Source organism: Corapipo altera, unplaced genomic scaffold, assembly GCF_003945725.1.
Source record: "Corapipo altera isolate COAL_440 unplaced genomic scaffold, ASM394572v1 255, whole genome shotgun sequence".
Taxonomy (NCBI): Eukaryota; Metazoa; Chordata; class Aves; order Passeriformes; family Pipridae; genus Corapipo; species Corapipo altera.
The window spans coordinates 1,053,323-1,081,204 of record NW_020884929.1 but is presented as its reverse complement, the minus strand read 5'-3'; the positions used below and the strand labels follow the sequence as shown (position 1 = coordinate 1,081,204).

The 27,882-nt window shown below is 40.0% G+C and overlaps 2 long non-coding RNA genes across 2 annotated transcripts in view; both read right to left on the bottom strand.

Annotated features, from left to right (window-relative positions):
* LOC113954471 overlaps positions 1–10,514 on the bottom strand; it is a 56,652-nt gene extending 46,138 nt beyond the window's left edge. The window contains exons 1-8 of the long non-coding RNA XR_003530218.1: positions 9,618–10,514; positions 9,261–9,411; positions 7,754–7,861; positions 7,537–7,663; positions 6,749–6,931; positions 3,688–4,239; positions 1,265–2,246; positions 905–1,040 (exon numbers count right to left, since the gene is read on the bottom strand). This is a non-coding gene — a long non-coding RNA (uncharacterized LOC113954471). The remainder of the gene's footprint in view (positions 1–904; positions 1,041–1,264; positions 2,247–3,687; positions 4,240–6,748; positions 6,932–7,536; positions 7,664–7,753; positions 7,862–9,260; positions 9,412–9,617) is intronic.
* Positions 10,515–10,523: 9 nt separating this feature from the next.
* On the bottom strand, positions 10,524–27,603 carry LOC113954475. The gene is made up of 6 exons (XR_003530226.1): positions 27,510–27,603; positions 25,118–25,366; positions 21,275–21,413; positions 19,656–19,756; positions 13,946–14,118; positions 10,524–12,567 (listed from the first exon to the last, which is right to left on the bottom strand). It is a non-coding gene; the product is annotated as an uncharacterized LOC113954475 (long non-coding RNA).
* Positions 27,604–27,882: the final 279 nt, after the last annotated feature.

Genomic DNA, 27,882 nt, shown 5'->3' with positions numbered 1-27,882 from the left:
GTGGCTGTCTAGCCAAAATTACACCGTGCTGCTGAGGGCATTTTTAATGGAGGAAGTGCTGAGAGCTCACTTTTCCTTCTCGCAGGGCCTTGCAGATCAAGTCAAGTGACAGCACAATTTACCCATTCAAATGGAAACACAGCACATGGACTAAATAAAGCCCTAGGGAGCTTTTACCAAACCACGGCTGTCTTTGGGGGTTATTTACTCTTACCGGTTTTAAACCAAAATATTATGCAGCTAAAGACCAAAAGCAGGAGTTTACTCTCAAAGAACTCCACAGAAACCGAACAAAATATTCCATGCTAACACATAAGTTAGGAGCCATTCCAGAAAAAAAGCCAAGGTTGTTTAACTGCAAGACATGAATTTAAAATCCTTTCAAAGGTTGGTTGCTTTTGTTTTGTTTTTTTTTTTTAAATTTCATGGCACTTTATCAGCAACTCAGTATTTTGTTAGAGAAAATGAGATGATGCCTGGAAATATAAAGGATTCCAAAAGCATAGCGAGGACAATACAGTGTAGCTCCTGAACCTTTTCTTGCAGAAAATAAACTTGTTTTTCTGTGTAACCCTGTTACATTGAAAACAAAAAGATTTGTGAAACTCTCACTAATGTGGGCACCTACTGAGCGACTGCCTTTCTCTGATGTATTTTTCTGCATTGCCCTCATTTCACACTTCCTCAGTTCTATGCCCAAAACCTGCAGAAGCCAAAATACGGATTCTCAATGGTTCCTCCTGTGCCCCTCAGGTTCCTACCATTATCATCTGATTTAGTATCCTACACTGTACACTGTTGTACACAAACCACATTTTTAACAGCTGAGTTAAAATTCAAGAAACTGAGAAATTACTCCAATCATCAATAATGCAAAATATGTAGAACAAATAACAACACTCACCTTTTCTAGCTGCGTGTTTATCAGAAGCAGAAAGGAGCTCCTTAGCTTTGAGAAGCGGCCCCCAAAGAACCATGTTTGTGACCATCGACTACAGGTATTCCTCCTTGTTTGTGTAGCAATCTCCATCTGCTTTCAACTGCCATAAATTGAAAGGTTACAGGGTTTAAACCATTTCCTAGTTATGATATGTCTATCAGGTAGCAACAGCTGGGCAATAAACTTTTAGCCATAAATGTTTCTGAAAGCGGTAAGTTCACGGCCAAAGCCATAACTACGTAGCATCAATTGATGTCCAAAATTCAATCTAGCCACATAGTTCCCTTTAACACCAGACCATATCTTACATTGCAAGGTACTTACCAGCAGCCTCCAGGTTAAATAAGATGGGTTAAGGTCAGGTGGGGATGGCTCCGAAAGGCTTCATCGAGTCAACCTGAGATTTGTGGCCTCCTCTGAGCCTCCAGCGCTCCCTGATTTCATCCCCATGCTATCGAACACTCTCAATATCACTTTAGACTGGATATTGAAATCACTTAGCAGCAATAAAAAAGAAAAGTGCCGCAGAATTGAATCACATTTTGCTCAGCACACGTCTCTAAACTATTACCAGTGTGAAATGAAATCTAATGTCTCCCTTAGCAATCCCATCTTCTTTGTCCCTTTGTTTTTCTAGGAGCGTTATGATACACTAAATCCATTTGGACACACTGTAGTACACGGGTTATACCAGAGATTTCAAGAAGAGTTTTCCAAATTTATGTAGCCACTGCATCAGGTTGCTTTTCAGCCATCACACTGTCACATAAAAAGCCATTATTAAAAGTAGAAAGAGACAATGCAAACACCTCAGCATGCTGCTTTGGGCTGGGGTCCTTCATTTCCTTCCCAGTAGCTGCTGTGGGGCCGTGTTTTGGATTTGCGCTGGAAACAGTGCTGATAATTTGGGGATGTTTTCATTATTGCTGAGCAGTTTTCAGCAAGAGTCACAGCCTTTTCTGCTCCCCTGTGACCCACTTCCTTTTCTCTTCCTTGGGTTAAGTGTCATGGTAGTAAAAACCAGAAAATATGACTGAATCTCTGCAGTTTCATCTAAGGCCCTCTTGAGGGGCGTGAACTCCACGATGGTGCAAACGCTGCACAGAAAATGTGACCAGCTGAAATCCAAATGCTTCCACTTCAATGGGAAAAACAGGGTGACTGCTGTGGGCTTGTGTCATCTGAGCTGCACCCTCTTGGTACTGCCAAATGCTCCCTGATATTCACAGCCTTGTTTTCCTGTTGTTTGTGATGCCACCTCTTCCTCTCCAACCACATCTCCTCGTCCACAGCATTGGAAGTTTTGCTGAAACAGTGCACAAGGCAGGTGACTGATCTGCAGAGCCAAGCAACTGATGAATTTGCAGGGCAAGTGAGGATACAACATGCCCCAAGGAGGAGTTTTGGGGGAGGATTACTGCGTTGTCAATTATTGAGAACAGATGTAGCTTACAGAGCTTGGGCGGAAAGCTCATCTGATTGCTCTTGGCCAAGTTTAGATGATGGCTAGTCAACAAAATGCCATGCCCAAGAGACTGTGAAACTAAACCCTCCAGAAACATGTCCAAAGAATAAACCAAGTGTAAGGCAATACTGCACTAATAAATCAACTGAGCCTCTTAACAGTAACAGAGTCAGATGTGCATGTAACCATTCTGTTTAAACCATCTGAGGAGCTTGTCAAAGCTGCTCTATCAAAATAATATACATAATTACTTGCATCAAATACAAAGTACAGTCACCTTCTAGTTTTTCTCACATTTAATAAATGCTGTTACTTTTTGTATTAATGAAGACTGCAGTCTCTTTAGGTAGCTGCCTGTTACAGAGTCTTCTTGGATAGCATTTTTAACTCCTCACTATTATTTCTGGAGTGCGCCAGTTCCAAAAATGTCACGAAGACAGGATCTGGCGTGGTGAGCCTTTGACGCAGCTCATCAGAATCCCAGACTGACTGGTTACAAAGTAAAACCTCCTAAATAAAAATAAAACACTGTTGGAAGGGAAGCTTGCTGAATATCTGCACTGCTAATCTTGGTGAGTCAATAAGAAAGGTATAGAAAATATAGAAGTACACAAAATTAGCAAAATACAAGCTAAAGGTGAATGCTGTTTAAAATATATATCAAAACAACAGAGTGAATATATTTCCTATTACAAGGTAATGAAGTATTTCATGGCAGGATCAGCACATAGGTTTTCTCAATCTGACTTTCAAACTGAACAAGTCAATCAGTGCTGGATCAGAACACCAAATTTCATGTGCACTAAATAGTATCTTATGGTGTTGAGCAAGATAACTTCTGGCAAGAATAAGAATATCACAATTTATCCTTTCATTCCTGTTCAAAGTTGAGCAGAATCTTAGTGGAAATTATACTTCCCTCATTTTATTTTCCATCTGTTAAATAAAATTGCTGCTTAAATGAAAGCACTGAGTCCGGTTGCCCAAAATCATTTTGGATGTGGAATATGGATGACTTTGTGTATTCCATTTCTCCCACTAGCATAAGGCATGATTTAAGCAAAGAGAAGACCTATATTAGTAGAGGAAATGGAGTACACTGGCCAATTTGACACTGAACATCCAGAACCACAAGGGGTCAGGAGTAAAGCTCTACCCACAAGGGAAACTCCCAGTTAAAAACCTAAGACAGCATCAGCCCACATCACGTATATGCCCTGTAGATGCACCTGTCTCAAACATGGGAGCCCTTTCTCTGCCCATTTTTCACACTGGGCCTCACCTTTGATTCTCCTTATCCCAGGTGACAAGCAAGTTTTTCTCCTTCCTGAGATGGCTTCCCTTTTTCCATTATTTTCTATAAACAAACAACAAAGTCAAGAAAATGAAAACAAGTGCCAAAAAAAGAAAAAGAGTTCTTGTTTTCCAGCCCCAACATAGATTGTAGGATGCAAAGTAAATGTTTTTACTTACTTTTCCCTGATTAGACTTGAATCACTCGTATTAATAACCACTGCAATTTGCAGTTAGTTCCCTGGAAGGAAATTTCACACAGAAGTCGTTCATCTTTCTTTAGTTTTTCTGTTTCCATAGGTACAGGAAGCAAAGCAAAAAAGCTCTCAGGATTCCTGTCCTTCATCAGATGGATGGAAGGATAGGTGGAATATGCCTTTCCAAAATGCAGGTGTGGGGTTCACACCTACACCAGTTCTCTCCCTTCTCCTGTGCCATATTTTCAGGAAGTGGATGTTCTAGCTTAATGTATGGGTTTTTTGCATATGTATAGTCTGGGTGAAAACCTCTTGTCTCCATTTATATAATGATAATACTCCCACTCCAAATAAAGGTGAAAAGCTCTTTAAGTGGAAAAATATTGTTTGACCAGGTACTAAAAGTTAGATTCCAGTCAAGGTTCTATCTGTGTCTTGAAGCTGAGCTATATGGCAGACAACCATCTAAAGTCATCTACAGGCTATGTAAGTTACAACAGCATCCTAATGTCAAAACTAAGTTTATTTCATAAGGCATTGCCTCTTGAAGTACCTTTTACACATAAATGTAAAGCGAGACTGTTAGCATGGCTGTTAGACCATAATAAAGGATGTTCATGACTTGTCTCTTAATTATGCTTTTTCACTCTCATACTGTGGCAGTACAATTCCCTTTTCAACCACAAACCATGTTCATGACATACATACAATGCAATAAAATCGGTGCAGATAAGAGCAATGGATCACATTAATCTGTGTGATTGAACCAGAGATGATGCAACTGCAGAAAATTCGTAATCCAGCAAGTCTCTCTCAGAAGGTTTTGAAAGGTCCTATTGCTGTAGATAATGTTTGCTGTTGGGTTTATAATTTACAGAATCCATGTTTTCTATAAAATGACACACGAGCTTCCCTTTAGCCACAGATGAAATGAGATATCCCTGGCACTTGTTAACCGGGTCAGCGTCAGGGGCAATTTAGTGCATGTGCCTTTTCATGCAATTAATCTGATAGAGAAAAAAAAAAAAGCATCATGTCTTTGATTAATGGTAAAGCTGATTTCAGAAGCTCTCCCCACCCCAGAAGCACATCCAGTTGGATTTTGGTAGGTGGTGGAATGATGTACACGTAAGGGTCTGTAGCCCTGGAGTAGGGCAAAAACATCCTGAAGGCACAAAGGAGATTGTCTGAGCAATGTGGCCATGAAAAATCTTTAACCTTGTAATATTAACAAAAAAACTTGCAAATGTAAGAAAAAAGGTAGTTGTTGGGTTTCCCTCCCCCCCCAATAGCTCCACCTTATCATTAGAAACTCTGTTCTCTCACTTTTCTTTATCAAATCATATTGACAAAAAGCTGTTGAAATGTGGACAGAAATCAAGATCTTAGTTATATGTAGGCTGTGTTTCGTACTTACATGACAGGCATTTGTCTGCTTAGGTAGGAGAGAACTGTTCATTGAATTCAGTAACATAAAAACCTTTTCTTATTAAAAAAAACAATTAGTCTTCCAGACCAGAGAATATTCTATTAAAGCTAGAAATGTAGGGGGGAAATTAGAACTACAATGTATTACATGCTGTTGGAATTTTTCTTGTTCCACACTTGTTATTGCAACGCAGCCTTTTGTTCTGCAAACAAATGTTGACAACTTCACTTTTTTGTAATCTGAATAATTTCACATCGGCCTGAAGGAGTAATATCCACATGGGAATTGGCCTAAAGCAATGAAGGAAGCTTTTACCAAATGTTCTCCAAGAAAAGCTGATGTTTTGAATATAACTGGGAGACAGGCACAGCACTGAACCAGATATTTCGGGTTCCACATGGTGCAGTCTACAGAGACAAGCCAGATGTTTAGCACTACCTTAGTGTCCATGGGGAATTTTGCTATTTATTTGGAAAACAATTTATTAAAAAAATAAGAACCCCCCAACACATCAGCAGCAAGTGGATTGTTATAGCAAATGTACAACCTGAAGTTTTTAAGAATATCAGATTTCTCTTTATAAAAGAGGGGTTTAAAAAGCATTCACACAGTTCAGCTTTAAAAAGTGGTCTTTGTTATCTAAAATAGATGGGGCTGCTGTAGCTCAACTATTTCTGAATAAAAGCAGGTCATTATTAAAAAGAGAAGAATTGTAACACCAGACATATTACAAAAGAGACTGTCAGATGTAAGCACCCATAGGAATAATGTGTGAGGTCTTGCATGCTCAAGAATAACTCCCACAGAATAAGATGATGAATATGGGGTTGGATTTTTTATGCTCTTATGTTTTGTGTTCTGTGTGAAGACAATAACTCTGGATTTTCAAAGAGTGGACTTATTTTCAGGAGGCTAAAGATAACCTGCAGTTTTAAAAGGTCACTGGAATTGGTTGTTCTTTAGACTACAGCCATCTTTTAAACAGACAAAAGCCAAATCATTGGCATTGTAAATTGGTCTACGGCACCATCAGCACATAAAAACAAAAGCAGACTGGCTGGCCACCTTCCAACAGTGACACAATTTCCAATGACACAGGTACTACCTGTTGTTTTCCTCCTTTAGTCTAGAAACTTAATGCTATTTGCTATAAACCGCTAGCCCAGCCTACCTTGCCTAAACACAGGAGTTGGAGGGAAGCTCACAGAATGACCCCTGCCTTTGGTGTGCTGAATACTGGTCTGAAAAACAGTGGAAGGAATATCCAGGATGTCTTCCCTTTCTGTTATTTACTGCTAAAATATAGTTCCCATTAGATATGATAACATTTCTATTCCAGGCAGGATGAAAGCTTAAAACTGATGATGTGAAGCCAGGGAACTGCAACAGCACTTCCAAGTGCCAGGCTGCAAACAAAGGCGTACCTGCAGTCAATACAGGGCTAGAATAAATACAAAGTTTGAGCTTCATTTTGCAGATGAGACTGGCTGTAGCCTTCTCTTAAGCAGTCACATAAAGCAGGATAACTGAGCCAGTCAATCCTACCTGAAGGCACGTAGCACAAGCAGGCAGTTCTTGCTGAACTCAAGTCATGGCACAGGCCATCACTGAAAATAAGAAAAAAACAGAAAACCTAAGAAAAGTTGAGGACTGGTTTGGGTTTTTTTTATTGAGGGTTAGGGAGTGGAAGAGAGGAGGAGGAATAACAACCTTACTATTGGTTTATTATTGTGCTGTTATGATTACAAACTTACCTACACTGAGTACCTGTACTGGGTGCCCATACGATGCCTTTCCCGATATTTGGATAATTTCATTGCTGACAAAAAGTTCCCTGACAAACTTAACAGCTGTGGTTATTGTGGCTGGCACACATCTCTCCAAGGGGGCTGGATACCACACCACTCTTTTAAATATGATATAATGGAAAATGGAGCAGGGATCTCAGATGGCCTTTAGCTGTTAACCTCAGGAAGCAGCTTCAAAAAATATTATCTCTGTTATTGTAGTTGTTAATGCTTTCCAAAAGGATGACTCTTAGGACTGCAAGAGCTCACTGACTTCACACATGCACATCCTTCTCTGAGGTTAAACGTGGTTCATGAGCATACAGCTGAGAGCAGAATTACCTAATGAAGTGCACTTGCCTGAGCACATCCAGCTCACACACAGCTTTCTTGCAAACATAAAAAGGGGCTTTTAATGTGAAAACCTGTTTTTGTTCCAAACTTGGAAATGTTTACGGGAAATTGTGCTTCTAGGCTCCAGGACACGAGCATGCATAAATGCACAGAGCACTGCTCACATTCACATCACTGAGGTCTCAAGGGGCAAAAGGCCTGAAAAACAAACCTGTTTTTACAAAGGGACACAAATTAAATTATCCAAGTTAGAGTATCTTAGTAACAGTGACAGTCAAAGGTACTTACCAAGGTAGATTCTTAAATCCATGCTGTCATTGGGCTCTCCAGGCATCAAAGTCAAAAGAAAGCATTTCCAAGTCAGTCCTGCAGAACTCAGCATTGAACATGACCAACCTAGTTGGAGAAAAAAGGGCATTAGACAATGGCATTTATTTTGAGAACTGGAGTGATGGGGAAGTAATGGTTAGTGTAACAACCACAGTAGCTAATATGATGATAAATTCACCTATTACCACATGACAACTCCACAGCATATGAAAACATTAAATAAGGATTCCCCTGAAAACCTCAACTGAAATTCCAGGTATGACTCATTTGACTCACACAGTGATTTTTCAAACCGCATATTAGAATAAGGCAGACATCACTTTTTTAAAGTTTCATTAGATTTATGGAGTTTGGTTTTGTGCATAGTGCAAGCTCCCTTTCTTCTCTTATCATAGGTAGTGTTTCAATGGAATATCAACCCTGAGTAGAAGTTAACTTCCCAGCTACAAGAGCTCACCTCTTACACAAAAGAGTTCCAAAGTGCATAGAAGAGAGAACTGAAGGGAGACAATCACAGCTGCCCTGGAGAATAAGATTCATGCTCTACAACAGATCTTTCACGTGATGCTAAATTACACATTGAGAAAAAAAAAAAGACGACTGTTTGTGTGCTTGTCATCCTCTGGGAGCCTGATTCCCAATCTGACTGACAGATCCTCAAAATGCCTCTCAAGAGCTTAGGGAACTGCTAAGACCTGCTCTCCTACCTTCCTGTATAACACAAGCCACAGAATTTCAACCAGGCATTTCAGTATCCAGACAGAACACAATCTAACTGAACTAACAAAATCCAACATTTCTGAACCTATAACAGCCCTCACCTTGGAGGTGCAATCAGATTGGCTATTCAGAAAATTAGGTAGGAAAGATCCTGCTAAGCAACGCATACAATTTTACATTTGTGTTTCTGGAACTTCTTATTTCTTATTGAGCTCTTGAGAATATGTAAGATATGAGCAGACAAATATGTTATCTTCTGCCTCTTTTCCCACTATGCAACATGAAAAAAATAACAATAGCAACACTCTCATGAACTGTTACAAAACAGGAGATTCATAAACTATTGTCTATGCTTAAACCAGGAGAGAGTGAAATACAAAGATAAAAGAATCATCCAGTCAGTATCATTATTAGATTAAAAAAAAGCAAACACTTCAGACCTGTGTGTTAAGCAGTGCTGTTTGGGAATGCTCTCCTCGCTTTCCTAATTGCTTCCCTATTGGGAGGAGGGTGGAATGCATGTGTTGATTTGCCTAAAATTTCCTTCTAAAAGGGCTGTTTAACTTCTAAGTAACACTGAAACACAAATAACCTCACTCAATTTACGTACAAACTACCCTGACAAGCCCAACGCCTTCCCTTGGCAGTAGCTGAAGCAGCACAGCCTGTGTTTGAAGCACTGCCCTGCTCCTTGGGCTGCTCAGGCACTTCACATGCTGCACTAAATGAGGGTATGGTTACTTACAATCAAACTGGGGAGAAAATTCAGTAGATTTTAAGTCTTTAAATGTCCATTCCCAACTTCCTTTGTAACATTTTGCTTCAGTGAAGTACTTCAATATTGATGACAGCAATGGGAATTGGTGGTGTTTGTTATTCACCTTCTTTTAGTTGTTCTGTGAAGCGAAAAAAGTTTCCATATAGAAGCTGAATCTGATTACATTTTGGTTTTACTTCTGATAGATTTCTAACAGAAAATGCATGCTCCTTTTTAATTACTCCATTCAGGGACCCTAACTCTACATAGAAGCTCATGCTTTTTATGTAATTACTTTTAAAGGCTTTTTCCATCACAGCATGGCTGTCTCTTTAGATCACTTACTGTGTTTCTTTTCCTCTCTTAGCTTTTGTTGATGGTAAGTCAGCTTTAGGTAGTTAATGCTGTAGGACGGTCTGTTCCTGGGGAATCCCCTCTGCAGGGGGAACTAAACAGCGTCACATGCTTCCTCCCAGGGGGATCTGTGCAATCCAGAAAGGGTTACCAGCTTGATGTGCAGGTAAAGTGCCTCTCCATCCTTCCAACTGTTGCTCATAGCTGTGTGTTTACAGGCAGGAGAGTCAAATCCCTATCAAGAGCATTCCCTAAACAACACAAGTGTAGCAAAAACTTGTACAACTCTCTGGTGCATTAGTTGAAACGGTTACTCAGGAACCATCTTGTTCAATATTTAATCCTAAGGTTCTTTTAGCAGCTTGTTCAATTATGGGATGAAAGAAAGAAAGGGAAAAAAAAAAAAGGAAGGAAAAAAATCCCCAGCATAGATACAATTAGCCCAGAGTTCCCATCACCACCAGCATTCATCATCAGCATTGAGAAATCAAAGCTCTTTATTCCTTTCCACTCATTCCACTCATGTTTAGCACTTCTATGTTAAATGCAGTGGGTTCAAAAGGAGTGATTGAGAAACACTTTTTCCTCAAGTAGCCCAACAATCTGAGTGCTGTTCTGAGTGGTACCAACTCTCTTTTGGCTTAGCTAAGCTACACACAGGCACTAAACCAACACACTCAGTGAGGCAGGAAAAAAGCCTTGCTCTTTCTCTGCAGATTATGAAAACAAAAGTATAGAGAAAGGGCTTAGCTACGTACTCCAGGAAAGGCTGTTGATCCATGAACATGGAAGGGGACGTGTCTGTGCTGCTCTCACAGAGACCGTGACACTCACAGCCTTTACGTTCCTCCAGAGAAGGCTCTTCAAAATGTGAGCTAATAAGGTGCTATGTTTGGGCTTGATCACCCCTGTGAGCTAGGAATGATGCATTATGCACCTCTGAAGGATACAGGTAAGGTTTTCTCAGCAGAGCTCTGGAAAGGAGCAGCTGCCATTGTCACTGTGTATCATCCGCCTTAACAAATACAAGGGAAACACTGCCAGGATTAATCCCTCTCCCTACTGTCATAACACGTACAATGAGACTTCTCCTTAAGCAGCTTTTGCTACTTATCTCTATTTTTTGCTGCAGAAGCCACGTCTACACAGGCAGGGGATCATGTGCAAGAATGAATGGGCTCTGATTTATGTGGATCATATCAGACAACCTTTCAGAGGCTCCTTCTGGGTCCCCGTGCTCCATTAGTCTGCAAATGCCACATAAAGGTATTTAAATCAACAGTGAGGACAGTGGGGATTAACTAGCAGAGGAACACACAGCTACCAGAGCAGTCACTTCACTCATGGTAGATACTGCACACCCTGTCTCCACTGGCCCTCTCTTAACAGTGGTTGGGAAGTGTTCAAGCACACCTATTTGGGATGGGAGCTGTGGATGCCAAGTGGACCTGCCGTGCTCACAACTTTGACAGCTTTGAGGCCATCGACACCCACAGCAGGACCTGGAGGCCTCAGCTCCAAGATGACCCACACAGCCTCTGCAGCACCAGGCTCAGGAGGAAGGGGCACAAGCTGGGACACACCAGACTCGCAGCTTCTCTCATTCCCTGTTCCCTCTTTATGCCTCTCCCATGTCCCTCTCTGAGAAGCCCTTTTTGGGCTGTCTGTACCTCCTGTCTGACCCTGCTGGAGGATGTTTCAACTCACTGACCTGACAAAAGCTCTGCAGCAATAGAGAAGAAAAACAAAAAAGTAAGAAAAGAAATAAAAAGCAGAAAAAAAAGCAGCTATCTCCTGCTTCATGGGTGAGCAGCCCATCCTGAACAAATCACAGCAAAATTGCAATGCTTAGAAACTTCATCCCCTGCTCCCCCAGCTCTCCTTCCCTCACAAGCACAGCGTGACTCCCCAGCTTGCCCTCCACAGCTGTGCCCTGTGCAGCTCCAGGGTTCTCTCTCTCCACGGGTGGCAGCTCTCCAGCCTGCATGGGGCAGCTCCTGGTTTTTAGTAGTTCCTGGTGGGTATGGTTTGCAGTGTGGTTCCCTGCTTGTGCTTTTATTTCTGCTGTCACAGAGCGCCGCTACTCTCCCTTGTTCCTGCTGGCTACAGCATCGTCTTAACTCAACGCTTTCTTCCTATTTTTGCAATATGAAAATAAAAGCTCTTCCAGCAACGTTACAACAAAAGGCTTGTAGCAATATTTATAGATTTATAGAGTGAAATGGCTGTTATGCCTCTAGGTTAAGATCCAGGGTACCACTTACTGTTTGGGTTTCTGTGCTCCCGCTGACCCACCCAAATCCTCGCTAGTAGGGATAGAAAGCAAGTTATGATTAAAAGCATATTGGAGTGGGTAAAGTGGGCATCTGTTGGGCACTGAAGGTCCCATCACTGTCCACCACCAACCTGCCCACCCCCAGCCCAACTCAGCCAACAGCAGGAACACTCACGTTGATTTTATTTCCAGGCATGAGGCTTGCAATTGTTAACTACTCTCACTAACTGATTAGACACTGAGCAGTTCCAAAAATACCAGTCTGGGGGTGATAACTTTCTGTCATGTAAAATCTGACATCTTAGAAAAGAAAATGATGCCTGGACACATGCAGGCATTTCATAGCTTTTAAACATTAGCACCAACAATTATTTCTGCTTCACTTCTTACACTTTTTGCGAGTTTTAATTATTTAGAGTTCAGCTCGTTCAAAGATTTATTTTACTTTATTTTTGATATTTCCTTTTTAACTGTCACACCTTCTTTGTCACAGCTTTCTACATGCTGCAACTTCTAACTTACTGAGAATGCATCAAGGGACTTGGTGCTGGTACTAATACACAGATTTACTCACCCCATAGACATTTTGTTACCTTCAAATGCCATTGAGATGCCCTGGTTGCAGTCCTCTTCTCAACCATTGCTCAGGTAACCTGTTCCATTTTTCTAGGGGGAAAAAAAAAAAAGCCAAACAAAAACCCAAACCAAAATTATTTTTACACATTTTTTCAGATCACAGTGAACAAAGGCTGTGACACACAGTTCTTGAGCTCCCTTTCCATTTTCAGACAAGCTAAATTTCTGCTTATTTCACAGCAAACCTTCTACTGGTAGCTGCTTTTCCAGCATTAACCCAACGATTGCACCACCTGATATATGGTATATTGCAATGCATGAGAAGGTCAGTGTTTCAGCTTTGCCACCCTTACATCCTCCTGGATGTTAAAATATGGAGGGGTGAGTCTCTGGCCTCAAGGGCTGGCCTGCTCTTCCTGAAGGTCCATAAATCAGCCTCTAGGACTGAGGCTCAGTGCCAGCAAGACACTGTTATTTATGGACTGGAGACATGTTTCAGGTGCAGGGGGAGTCTGAGAGCAGATGAAGCTGTCCACATAGACAGAAAAATTCTGCAGAATGAAGTTGCTTCTGCAGAAGGGCCTTGGGTACTCAAGGACTGTGCAGTCCAGTTCTTAGTCAGGTGTCTGAATACAGAATAAATGGTGCTCACTTTTGCAGGTATTTGTTCCAAGTTTCTTTACCACCACCATCATCCAGACTGTCCCCACCAAAACTGCTGCTTGGGTTTGAAGCAAGAAAGGGGAGAGATACTCCCAAACAATTTTTGATTAAAACAGAACACAACATCAAATTACATTAAAATATAATTCAGTGCTTGTTTGATATTTTTGTTTTTACTCTAATGGAAAGGCAAACATAATTTTCCACAGATTGTCATTCCCCCAAAAAAAGCGTGTAACAATATGCACCGACAGCAAATGCTGTATTTAAATATTCAACACAGCCATGCTTGCAGAGACCTGACAGAGAAAAATCCCCTGCTCTCTCTTCCTCCTCATTCAGCAAATCAGGCAGAGGATTTTGAACATAAATTCAGAAAGTATTTTCATAAACAGAATATTTCAGCAGTTAAGACTGTGGTTTTAAGCAGTTCTGACTCTTCACAGATTCTCTTCCTATGCCTTGGTGGAAACAAATCAAACTCTTAAGCTGCTGCAATAATCTCTAAGAGACAAAACAGATGGAAAAAATAATGGGATAAGGTACCTTATGAGTAAGATTTTGGCAGTACAAACCTAATGCCTCTGTTCTTTACCTAAATGTTTAGACTTGCAGCTGCCAAAACCAAAATAAAATTGTGTGGGTTTTTTTTTTTTTTTAAATATGTGGTGCATTTTATATATGCCATACTTCACATATTAAAAAGAAATTGCCCAGGGAAAAATTACTCCAAGAAGCAAAGTAATTCAATATTATTCACTAGATTTTGCAATAAAGCCCTAGAAAGAAAGAAGGCCATACATACACACAGAGACATTGCAGTCCTTCAACGTCTGCAGCCACAGATCCAGCAGCCTCATGCAGAGGGTCGTGAAGGGAAGGTGATGCTGTGCTCCCTGAGTTGCTCCCATCCATGCTCGGTGCTGGGATGAGCTCATGGGGATCCCACAAGGCCAGGGAAGATGCACTGTCCCCCTTCTGGATGGAAAAAAATTCAGATAGGATTATGGTGGGAACGACTGCATTGATCAGGCAAGGGGCTGTTGAAAGGAGCCCTGGAGCAGCACCAGTTTTTACTCCTTTTATTACTTTTTCCCCTTCCCATGTTCATCCTTTTTCTCCCCATTACATAGCTCGCCCTGTGTTCTCTTACCCCAGTGGCCCTGGTTTTGCTGTCCTAATTCCCCTTTTTTTGGTGTTTACTGTACTTCTTTCTTGATCATCCACCATAGCAATTTCCAAACTCCCCATTTTTTAATTTTATGAGATTTGCCCCTTTCTCACACAGTTGTCTTGTTATTGCAGCCATAAACCAGGGTTAGCCTGGGCAGCCTGGGCATGACTTTCTCTTTGATTTCTAGATAGTTCAACAGTTTCTTTTATTTCTATTCTTTTTGTGCAACTACAAGACCAGGGTAGGCCACTCACTTGGGCACTATTTGCTTTGGATACTGGCAGTTTCTCAGTACTGAGGTCTCAAAGCACACATTCAGGACAGGTCCTTTGTGTGCCTTGACACAGGCACAGCTCATCCTTTGCCACTTATGGGTTTTTTAGGTTTCTCACAAAAAGCCAAGCAATTTTGCCAAGGAAAAGGTATTTTCTCAACATTTACTCTGTTGCAGTATAGACAAACTCAGCCCTCACAAGCTGTCTTCGGAACAACTTCACTCATTGAAACCATTTTTAGTTTTATAGGAGGCCCAATAATGTGTCTGCAAGGACTTTTCCAGCAGAGAATCTGAGAAGAAATAGGTACAGCTATCAAAATTCAAATTTAAATACATCAAAAACAACCTACACCCTTCTGAGTTTTCTTGACTGACACAGAATTATCCTCCTTTACTAGAAAACCACATCATTTTTGGAATTGAACCACTCCATGAAAAACAACTGAGAGCACATTTTAAAAAATGTCCAGAACAGGGCTTTTATGCATTTGTATAACTCTAATGTGTATTACGAACTTGCAGTGAGATATATCAGTTTGCTGAAGGAAATAAAACTAAAAAATTGCAAAACCTATACCCAAGGATCCCTGTGCAACCTGAGTCCTGTAGACTTCAATTCTTGCAGAATGCTTAAAGATATGCAGCTAATGCCTAGAAAGAAATACATTTTTGGGAACCTACTTTGACTAAGAAGGATGAAAAAAAGAAATTAGAATTAGGGAAATCACAGAAATCACAGCCCATATTGGTGTATAAGTAAGAATGTGCGCATATGTTTGCATGTAGAATCATGCAGCTTAAAAGCACACACAGCTTTGGGGGTTTTTGGTTACTTGGTTTTAATCTGTTCCAAGTCATGATCCTCAAATTGAGTTTTCCGTAATTGGTTTTAGCTGAGCTATAATGCACTGAATTCAGAAACCTTAAATCTTCATCATCTTATGTTGTTTTTTGGAGATTTTATCTCATGCTAGTAACAAGTGCAAGACTTGAGCTAAATATTTACTGTCAGGAAAAATGCAGTGCTTTCTTTTTTGAAACAGAGCAGCTACAACGTCGCCTATAAATGTTTTTCATTTTTATTTCAGTATTAATAACCACGTTTTAATGACCTCATTCAAGAAACCCACAAGAATCTGGCTGTTCTTTTTCTGCCGTTTTGGTGCCCTTTACATCATTTCCTACTTCTAATAACTAATGATGATAGGTAATTACTTAACAGATGGTAAAAGCTCTTTAATGGCTTTAAAGGACTACTGAGCTCTGCTGTATTTTGGGAGCATTAACTTCTGTGACTTTCCATCTTCCTTGGGTCACTCCAAGTTTGTTCAGCTATCATTAAATATTCAAGGGCTTGGGATTTTTTTTTTTTTTTAATATCCAGAACTGGAGGTTAGTGACATGCTGCTTCAAACCATTGTTATTTCAAATACATTTCTTCTGTGAGGCCACTCTTAACACTGAGAAGCCATCACTCCTCTCTTTTCTCCCCGGCTCTGATCAGCACAGCAGCCTGTGCAGCCCTGGGCGTCTGACCTTTACTTACCAGAGGTGCAGTTCTGTCTCTCTCCTGCAGCAACAAACTGTCACATCATTAAGAGGAGGCTGGGAGGGGAGAGGAGGAAAGTCAAACCTCAAAGCTAAGAGGGTTGGTCTTGTTAATGTCCTACACTGCATTGACATCACCTCCCGAGTAACATAGGCAGGAGAAAGTCCACTTCAGAGGGGGGAAAAGTGAGGAGTGAAATTCACAGTTTAACACAAACGCAGTTAGTGACCCTCTTTATCCTTCTCTTGTATTTGGAATAAATTGGACTTCGTCCTAATTAGTCAAAGTACACCATATGCCATCCACAATTCTGCCACTGTTCTTCCAGTTCTAACAGTTGCTTCTCTGGGTCTGTATGTAAATATGAGGAGCTGTGGCAAAAGACACAAAACTGACTGAAAAAAAATTTACTGCATCACCAATTAGCAAAGAGTATGTCTAGAAACAAATTATTCAGTTTTATGATTGCTGCTAAAATAAACTCTTGCATTTTGCGTGAGACTGTGAAATTGGAAATAATAAACAATGTCATGATGATTTCTTCAGATTTAAGATCAAACAGCCCTCCTGGTATATAGCTGCAGTTACAACTGATTAAGTTGTGCATTTTTCATCTGATGCAAAGAGCTGCAAGCAGAGTACTGGACAGACCATACATGAGCTCTGCTTAAGTGTGCCCAGAAGTGTGATTCATTGCTAAAAATAAATGCTTATAACTGATTTGTTACTCTAAATAAAATAGGTACATAATATAACAAACGGATCATAAAGCAGAGGCTGTGAAACTTCTATTTGAAGTGAACAATGGAAAGGTTTGGGAGAGGCTGAATTCCTCCCTACCTCCCTCCTATTTATCATCTCTGTACCTCTGTGAGTATTTACACTAAGGCAGGTGTCCATCTCTGCGTGGGACTCAGTAGCATCACCACCTCTTAGTGTGTTTGGTCAGTGTTTTCACATTCACGTAACAGCTCCTGAAGTCTAATAATACACTTATTCTCATAACTAAGAAGAAGTGTAATGTGCTTGTTTTCCTCTGAGTAGCTCTGAATTCCTCAGAGCACAGGTATCAACTTCGCATTTGTATCCACCAAATCCGAGCGCCTCCTGCAACACTGCAATTTTGTTTTTGATTGAGAAGAAAATGATAGTTATTTGCCCAATGAAGACCCAAACGTGACCTCAACTTGTATTTTGTTCAATAATCTCCAGTACATTTAGTAAACTGCTGTTCTGAGAGGATTATGTTCAAACACAGAGTGAATACTTATAATCATCACCATAAAAAAATGGACTCGCTAGGTATTAATTTTTGAGGTACTAAGCACTTCCTTCGCAATTCCATTGTCATCTGGCATCATTGTACCATAAATTTAGAGTGTTGCCTGGAAGAGAGCTATGTTGTTTTGCACCACGACTCCTCATGATTTAGCAAGTCTAAGCAGATACAGTTGATTGTATTAAGCCATTTGCATTTTCTACTCTTTAGGAAGAGATACAATCTAAAAACTTTTAAAATAGCACTATCTTTGCACAGCTTACTAAATTGTTATGAATAAGCAAAATCCTCGATCATGCTACACTCTGGATTAGCCTGGGCTTTTACATGAGTTTGTAACTGAGAGGGAAAAAAATGAACAGAACAAAGGACAAACCAGCTGTAAGTCTTGGAAGGTTCCACTTGAGAACGAATGGAATGAGGGATAATCACACATTTGGAGAGTGTGGTTTGTTCACCTGCGACCTGAATTTTGGATCCTGCGATGCCTCCCAAAAACACTCCAGCATTTGGCTCTTGTTTTCCTGAAGATGGATAAAAAACACTACAGAGTCCAGGAGAGTGGTGTGCACTTCAAGCTTCCTAAAACACAACGTTGCTGCTCTTTAGAAGCAGAGGTAAAAAGAAAAGCTGAGGGATCAGCTATTTGTGCTTACAGCCTCCCAGCTGGGATGTTTCTCCCCAGCCTGCCAAACTCTTCTGCTTGTGTTGCCCACTTCACTACCCTCTCAAATCCCTCAGAAAAGCCTCCTTGTGTGAAGGACTGTGTAGCACAGATAGCTAAACTCTTCTCCACGTGGGCTACCATCCAAGCATGGATCTTAAGGGATGAGCCAAGCTTATGCTCACAGCTCCAGGAAGCATCCCTACCTGAAACGCAAGGGAGAAAACTCATGCCTCAAAAACTCTTCCAGAATGCTTTTTTAAACTATTTTTTTATTATTTTTTTAAATAAGTCTCAGAAATAAATATTTTTACACTTTTAATATACCGGTGAATCCAGCAAATTCATTAGACTCTGCATAAATAGTAGTTAGATGTAATATATAGTATTTACTCTTGCAGCCTGAGAAAAGAAATGCAGTCCCTCTTACACATTATATTTTAAAACCTGAAACAGAAAACAGATCCTTTCCCTACCTGAAAAAAAATACAAAGGATATTGCTGGAAAACTGAGTTTTCCTCTTCAGCAACGAGCTGTACCACACACTGCCCCTACTTAGCAAAGCTGACAGGAAGCAATGCATTTGCATTAGGAGTTGGGTACTTTTGCTATATTTTCTTCCCCCCCAAACCTGGTGTTCTTTGAAGTCCTCCAAAAGGCACTAAAAGCAAGCACTTTGCAGGAGGCTCCCTGAACCTCACAGAATGAAACCCGGGAATGGTCTATCGCCTTAGTTACAGTACATGATTCCCAGTCCCAGCAAGTGCACTGAGCTAATTCACAGCAAACCACAGGCTTGCCATCATCCTCAGAGCACCAGGTCAGAGCCATTTCTGAGGTAAAGCACAGCCCTGAACCATTTTAGGCTTTCCACCCTTGTTAAAAGCAAAACATACGTAGGAAGGAGAAACAAAGAAGCACCTATGGTTTAATTAAAGGCTGAAAAGCCACAGGTTTCTTTTGATATTTGAACTAATCACAATAGAAAATCATCATTTGATACATTTTTTTTTTAGATTTGCTGCCATTTCATGGCTCTAGCAGAAAGCATGTACATGAATGTGTTTTTTAAAGGTTTCTTTATGCCTTTACCATATTTGTTTGGATTGAAACAATAATGCTAGACTGCTTCCACAGCCTCTGGGTACCCCAGCACACAACTAACACTACAGCAAAACTCCCTCAGTACTAACACAGGATCTCTGTGAATCTGTATTATAAACAAAATGTATTTTCAGAAGGCAAAATAAGCATACTGATGTGATTAAGTATGACAGCAGGTCAATCTGGGGAGAGGTCAAAAAACTGAGCTGGAAAAAACTTCAGTAAATAATACATATTCACATCACCTGTCTGGCTAAAATTGTTTAAAGCATAGCTAGAAGTCATCTTTGAGCCAGTGGTCTAATTTATTCTAGGGAAGATAAGAGAGACGTCAGCACTTCACTGGTAGAACCCCCACTGCATGCTCCAGGATCCTATCCCCACATCAGGAAAATGCTTGAAGCATACTTTGATTTGTTGACACCAATCCAAGGACAACTGGGAAGCAAGAGGAAAGGAGATCTCACCTTAACACTGGTTGCACCTGTGATCTCTGGATTCAGGGGCCCTCTGGATCTGTCTGGTGCAGAAGTACCCACAGAGATCAGGGAGAATTCCCAGGGATGACCTGCATTTTGAGAAAGAAAGAAGGATCCTGGTGTCTTTATTCTGAGCTTTTTAACTCAGATTGCATTTACTCTATGGAGATTTCTAGTAGGAGCAGGTCTGTGTGGACCTGGTCTATTACTTCAAAATCTTAGTAGAATCATCAGAAATTAGGTCAGGTGGTTTGACAGAGATGAGAGTACAAGAATGGCTGGTTTTCATCCTCTGTTTGGAACCTAGAAAGTTCTCATGAGTCGAATAATGCACTGAGTGGATAAGGACAAACTCAATAGATCTTATTAAGGTTTTGTCCTAGTGACCACTCGCGAGTGTAAGGAAAGGCTGAAATAATGCTGCTGTGGAAGGGTATCTGTCTTGGAGAAAAACATCAAGGAGTGCTGCCAAAGTACTGTGAAAGTTTGCAAATCCAAATGACTCCGAGAGAAGACTTAAAGACTGTGAAATAAACTTCACAGCATTTATTCATCAGCCTAATAATCCTCACAAAATAGAAGCTGTGAATCTCCTGCAGACTAGGAGGCCAAGGAGAATAAAAAAATGTTGGTAATAATATCTATGTTTCTTCTGTATTTTTATACTTTTTTTATTTTATTATTTTTTTTTAAACTTGTTTCCACTCTAGTGGAAGGAAAAATAATTAGAAAGAGGAAAAAATTAGATTAAATTAAATCAAGACTGGGTTGTTAGCTAGCAGCTGGGATTCTGATGGTCTGGTGCTTGAATCTACATGGCGCTTTCGGGAACTCCACAGTGCGACCACCATCTGTAGCTGCACAGCTAAAAGAACAGCAGGATTGGAAATAGATGATGTGAAGTAAAGATAACTCACTGTATTATAAGCTTACCCCCTTTTTTTTCTCTGTTTAATTTTCTAGGGCTGAAGTGACCAGCGAAGAGAGAGAAAGAGATTGACATTTATTTTGGGTTTGGGGGTTTTTTTCAGTTAAAACTTTAAACTTTTATAAAATGTACATTATTGTGTCTGTGTCTCTTACAGCACCACCTTGATCCTTGAACTACATACACTTGCATTTACATTTAAAGAAGCAATCTTTTTTTAGTCCTGATGAAGTGAAATAACATGCATTTTGGAATTAAATGATAGTTTTCATTTTTAAACACCTGTATGTAGCATTACACCCCACAGTCTTAGTCAGTACAGTTAATATTATTCACCTGATGAAAAGGAAATCCTATTTTTACTGGCAATAACGAAAAAATTTAGACTAGAATAATGTAATATGCATTTTTGAGAATGGTCCCAAATATGGATGAGAATTTCTTACTGTAGTAAAAGGTTTCTAAAACCCCGTGACTGAAAGAACTTGGAAAGAATCTGAAAGAATCTTGGAAAGACTGAAAGAATCTTGGAAAAAAGGATCAGGCAATTTTCTTTAAAGCTCAGCACCATTATGAATTGTGTTTGGGTTTTCTTTAATACCTGGAAATTCACCTTCTCCTCTAGCAGCTTGGGGATTTTTTCTCTTTATATTAAGTAAGGATAGATTTTGTTACTTACATGGAATGTCTGTGGGAAAAAAAAATCCTACTTAATTCTTCACAGCAGATCTTTGAGTGCAAACTTGCATCGAGTGACTCTGCATCGCTCCGAGAAATGGGTGCAGCTCACAGGCCTGGGCTCTGCTCCAGACAGATACCTCAAGCAGATAAAGATGAATTTTATTAAGCTAAATCTCTTCATTTCCACCCTTAGACTTCAGTACAGGTCGAATGCGATTTCAGGAAAGATCATATCTGAGCTTTGGACTTTCAAAGAACTGAGAAAAGCACAGGTGTCACTTCAAACATTGCTTTTATCTGGGAATACAAACTGCGGCCCATGCTACTGTGTGAGCAGAGGAAGGGGCACAGGGACACACCTCTGGAAACAGTTGACTGTTCCAGTCAAAACAGTTGAGAATTTAGACTTCTGAGCAGCTGAAAACAATAATATCATTTGCCCAGCGGGTGCTCAATTTTCTTTGAGCGACGTTATTGTTCCTTAGCTTCTCTAAGGTTTGATTCAGGAAAATGAACTACTGTGTGGCTGACAGATGTTTGAGTGAAATCATGTATCATGATTTGGGGAAAATGATGGGTAACATTCTTCTCCCACTTTAAATTCTTTTTCATCATCAAAAATGCATCTTGCTCAAACTGAATGTACCGTATCATCTTGTAGATACGCAAGTAAAATTCACATTTGGATTAAAATTACATCTATTTAGCTTGCATGCAGAAGCATGAAGCCATCTATCTTAGTAGTTTTAGATTGTAAAAGAAAGAGGGAGCAGAATGAGAAGTGCAAAAATCATTGTATAAGTAGATATATATGCAATACAGGTGCATTCTGGCTGACCTGGAGATTGGAGTGGACAAGAACACGTGGCCAAAGCCTGAAATAATAATTATTAATCATTATCAAGTTACCATTTTAAACCAATACAGCAACAAGTAAGCAGTTTCATAACAGCACACAAAAATAATTACCCTCACACATTTTCTATCCAGAGAAAATGTACTTAACGTATCATGAAAAAATTGGTTCTTTCAGACTGCAACATGGTTTTGGTAATGCAAGGCTCACAGAACTTAGATAATACTGAGCATAAGCTTCCAGCATTTTACTATCCTCTGAACTCAACTAGAAATCTGAAAATATTGGTTTGCCAATTACCAGGCAGTGCATTTCCCCCGACTGCTCACAGAATAAATGCCACAAAAATATATCTGTTCTGAATGTTTCTTACTGGAGCATCACTTAAACACTTACAGAAAGGGAGAAGCAAAAAAACTTTGAATTATAAACAAAAGAATTTAAATAATCACGATCAAGACTTAAAAAACCACTGTGCTTGCAAATAAGCACAAAATATTTCTACAGACCCAGGAATTCAGATGATAACAGTGCTCAGAAATGTTCTGCCAGAGGGCTCTGTTTTTCCCATCAAGAAGTTTTGATACATCAGCAGCCATATGCTTTAATTTACTGGCTTATGCTAATTTTGGTGACATTCTGCTTCTGATGAGAAAAATCTAAGTGATCTAAAAATCCATGTGATGCTTCAAAATGACTTTTCACTGAAGATGTATCATACATATGTGAAAACAGATTTTGATTTTGTCAAAACTTTTCCAGCAATACAATAACGAATTGTAAATTTTGTACTACAGGAAAATAAGTAGGAGTCACGAAAGGAGAAGAATAAATTGTCACTGAAGGAGAACTGGGACTTCCAAATTTTTGAAAATTAAATCAAAAACGTGAACATCTTGAAAATGTGTTGCAGATACTCGAGTTACTGATTAACAGACTAGCTTTTTGGACTTACTCCATTAAAAAAATGGTGATTACAGAGTACTTTGAAATTTTGCTTTCATGTAAACTGGAGACATTAAAATATATGTGTTCACATACAGGATACTACAAAATAATGAGATTAGATTGTATTTACAAGAGTGCTACAGAATATTTGGATTGGCATTAGGAAAACATTTGGGGAAATTTCAAAAACAAGCTAATCCACCTGGGATGCAGGACTTTCTGGCTCCAAATTATAGTGCAGGTATTGACAGTCTGTTTTGTAAGTGAATGTCATGACTATGTCATCAGTAACAAGTCTCCAACCCAGTTCCAAGGAAAGACTCATGGGCTTGAACAGATCTAGGTTTCTGATCCTGTTTTTGAACCTGTGGAGTCTTTCAATTTACGGCTTCCAGCAAACTGGATGCTGTTTAAAGCAACTTTTGCTATCAAAACTTTTGAGAATGAAAAAGGGAAATTGTACTTTGACCCTGATTTATGAAATAACTTGCATTTCTTTCAATCCATAAAGTGTGCATTCATTTTTGTCTTACAGAAAAAGCCAATTATGACATTTTTACAGGTATGTTCTTTCCAATGAGATTCAGCTACTGCCATCTATTGATATATACTGCGAAGGGTCACTGAAAGTGCTCATCTTCACTGCACCTTTTCTAAGAACACTGTAAATTATCAGGGGTGAGAAAAGGACACAGAAAGAATGGTTCTCCTTCCCAGTGGTGAAAAAGAGGAATTAGAAAAGGGAAGAAAATATAGGAGTAAGTGTGAGGGTGGGGTAAATGTATAAGCAGCTTTTGTTTCAGAGGTAAATCTTCTAACATGAGGGCAATATTCAGATGTATAGGGGTGATCTGTCAGTAAAAGACTTTTACCTAAAAACCAGTCTGAGATGTGTAGTTGTGTTATCCTCATTAGCTCACACTAAGGTGAGCTGGCCAACATTCCTCTTTTTAACATCAGCCCAATCTCACTGGACATGCTCATTCTCCAAGCCTTTGGAAAAGAGCCTGGTTCCAACCATCTGTGGAAGGAATGCACTGACCTGAATTAATTACCTGAAATCAAGCCAGTTTTTTAAAGGAACGAGACCAAAGGAGGAGGTGCACTGAATTGGAATAAGAAGTGAGTTGTGACTTGCAGCAAAGCCCTGACTCTGTGATAGGGAGCAAAATGTGAATTTGAGGGAACTGCAACTGTGGCTGAGGAAAGCGGCTCAGGCAGAGTGACCTCATGGGAGTGGAGGAGAAAATAGGGAAGGGGTTGAGGTAGAATTTAGCAATTTCTTGTTATTGCATATCACAGCAAAACACTGCCATCCCTCAACCCTTCTATTGGTTTCTCTTGTGCTGAGCAGCAAACACAGTCATTATCTCCTCCAGCCTCAGACCCAAGGTCTGACAGCTGTATGACACACCTGAGGGCTTTCTCAATGTTATGGCTCTCCCTTTCTCAAACGAACAACAAGGTTATCGTCAGGCTTTCTTGCACATTTCTTCTCTCACCACCTCTTTAGTTGATCATACAAAAATAGGAATTTGTCCTTTCCGAAAACAAGCTTAGCTTGTCTATACAGAAATCATCTTTTTTAATTTGTTTTCACCTGAGATACAAACTATCCACAGCACACCTCCTGCATTTTGTCAGCATCTCACTAATTACTTAAACAAGACAGTTTTCTTCTTTTTTTCCTTCTTTTTTTTTTTTTTTTATATGAGACATATCGGGGAGAGGGAAATTCTGTCTTTGGTTACTCATTTCATTTATTCAAATTACAGCTTTCCAATCCAATACTGCAGAAGTGCTCCAGGGTAAATTTGGAAGTCTGTTTCATTATGATCCCCTAAGTATAATGAAATTAGAATCATGCCATGAATGACTAACAGTTTAGAAGCAATTATTTTATGACTAGGTGAATTTCTACCTCACAACAAATATTTGTAACGTTTTTGTGTGCTAGTCTTTTCAGCTGGTGGTAAGAAGATTAGAGAGATTAAATAAGCATTTAGAATCATGAAAGGAAAGCCAGAGCAATCTTACTCTTGTTAGAGGAAGCTGAACTGGGGAAGCGGAGGACTCGAGCCAGGTGAGTGTCCTACAGCACAAGCTGGAAGGTGATGGAGGCTTGAAGGCTCCCTGTGTCCACTGGCTCAGGCTCCTCAGAGGTTGTTGATCCCGTTATCCATGGTCAGGCTCTCTGGGCTGAACATAAGGTAGGAGGCTCGTGGCAGAAAGGTGGGTGCATGCAACACCCTCACGGTGCAATCCAGCACAGAAGCTTGATGGACACTGAGAAAACAGAAAGGAATTCACATTAACAACCAGCTTGCTGCTCTATTAGAGATGCTGAAACACATGGATATCCTAACCCATGCCAAGACTGATCCTCAGGGAATTATAACTACCTATTCTCTGCTAGGAATACATGAGTCATACATATCATTACCCAGTTTGACTATGTTTTTACCTGCTCTGTTGTAGTACTTCGACAACATGGGTTGTCCAGAGCTGTCATTTTTGCCAGCACCTCCTGTTGCTTTCTCAGGCACATGAAAAACTCTGTGGCGATGCCTGTGCTGCACACCTGGCCCACTACCATTAAAAAGTCCATCCCTCACAGTGAAACCATGGATGGAACTATGCATATCATTCCCAAATCTTGTGGCTCGCACTAACTCCATAAAAACACCAATCTGTGGAATTCAGGGAGTGGTGCTCAGAGCCTGAGCCCCGAAATCAAGCCTTGAGGTTCTGCTGAGATTCCTGACTTCCAGGTAGGAATGAACAACAAGCTGAGCCAGCAATCAGCAAGCTGTTCTCAGAGCCTCTGCCTGAGTTATGGTTCCCAAAGCTCCTGGGTTTCCCTGTGAGAAATATGTAAATAAAAATAAATGAGTGCATTATTGTTAGTTGCTTCTTCACTAAAACACTATGCAAGAACAGCAATTATTTTCCAGTTGAAAATGGAGCTCCACACTTTTGTGGTGACACTGCCATTTTAAGGATTGCAAGCTCACCAGAGGCACCTTTCTCCTTTCATTACTACCCTATTTCCCTTTCAAAACAAAAGTTACACTAGTTACTATTGTAACAGCCTGCACATAATCTGCTGAGAATAAATACCCATGTAATGAGCCTGAAATGATATGGTAATTTCTTAATTCAAAATAATTACATGGCTATTTGTGCCCTCTAAAATAAAGTATTACTTACTCAGCCCAAACAAATTGCTGTTTGCCCAGGTTTTGAACTCTGGTAAACAGTAGCAGAGCAGTCATCTGCATATAGAATCCTGAGACAATTTTATGTCAGATGTTTACTTACACAGAAACAGAAACAAATATTTGTCAAGGCAACAAGTAGATTTTAGTACAACCAGGGGAAAAACAGCAAAAAGCCCTTGGAAATAGGACTGAAAACATGGCCAAGACAGAGTGCTACAAGGGCACCAGCTGGCTCAAAATCACCAAGGTGCCCTCTAAAACGTCTCACAAGCTTGAAAATGTTAGATAAGAGGATGAGAATTGTTTAGTTTATTTTGGCTTGGCATTTGTGTCTGAGTTGAGTGCCTACATCCCTGTGCTGCCTGGAAATACAGATAGGACAGCCACCACATGAATGCAGACTGGAAGGAAGGAAAGGAGGAGTGAGGGCAGACAGACCTTCAAGCCATTGATTCCAGCCAGCTTTCCTCAAGTCAAAAAAACAGCTTCCACTGGCTTTGAAGAAGGTTGAGGAGGCCTAGGTTTCAGAGCACTGATAGAATATTTAAAAATCATCTCACTCTGAGCAGCAGCAGAAGACTTCCACTGATGTGAATAATGTGAGCTTGGAGCCATGGGTGCTCATGACCACTGACTTCTCAAAGATAATTCTCTCCTCTCTCAGACTGGAAAAAGGACTGTTAAGGAAGGGCTTGGAATTAGACTGATGCTGTTTTGTGGATAAAGGCAGAGCCCTTCAACACCCAGGGTGGAGATCAAGTACCTCACAGACACCCATTGAGTGAACCACGAGTGGACTAAATTGAGTACACTACTTTTCATCCGAGATGATTAAATATTTGAGCCTGAATGTAAATTAAATTCACACTTGATTTTATACTCCTGTATTACACAGTTACTCCTCCTCTATTTCCCTTGTCACTTAAACACATTGGATTGAGTTTTATACCTGCATTTATATTTTTGGAGACTTTGCTAAAAGACGTGGACCTATATGCAAGATCTGCATGCAGATTCCTACTTCCAGGGAAAAAAAATAGTAAAATCAGCTGAAATCTGGTCTATACCGATTAAGTATGCCTCGGGTGAGAAATAAAACTCAATTTTTTCCACTTAAAAAATAGGCATTTTGAAGAAGCTGGATTTTCAGAGGCTCACAGATCACAAAGAAATAATACAGGCTGTTTTTACAGATGTTTTCAACCTACAGCATGGTGATCCAAAAGGTATGATGAATCATACAGAACCACTGCTTTGCTTCCAGAAGCATCTTGGGTCTGCTAACAAGTCACCTGCTGTTCTAAACCTGTAAGAAAGAAAATTATTGTATATTTTCTGCTAACATATATGCAAAAATAGAGAAACTTTGCATGACTTCAGTAGTAGAATTCATTTTTATGCACAATTTAAAATTTGTTATTTCAGCATCAAGCATCTCTTACTCTATTTGTATATTATAGTTGGACTATTCCAATATTTTCACTTAGCATTCTTGCTGTTGAAAAATAATGATAGTACTCTTTGCTGCATTTGCTGAAGATGTTAAAGGTGTAATTTGGAACACTTGACCTTACAAGAAAA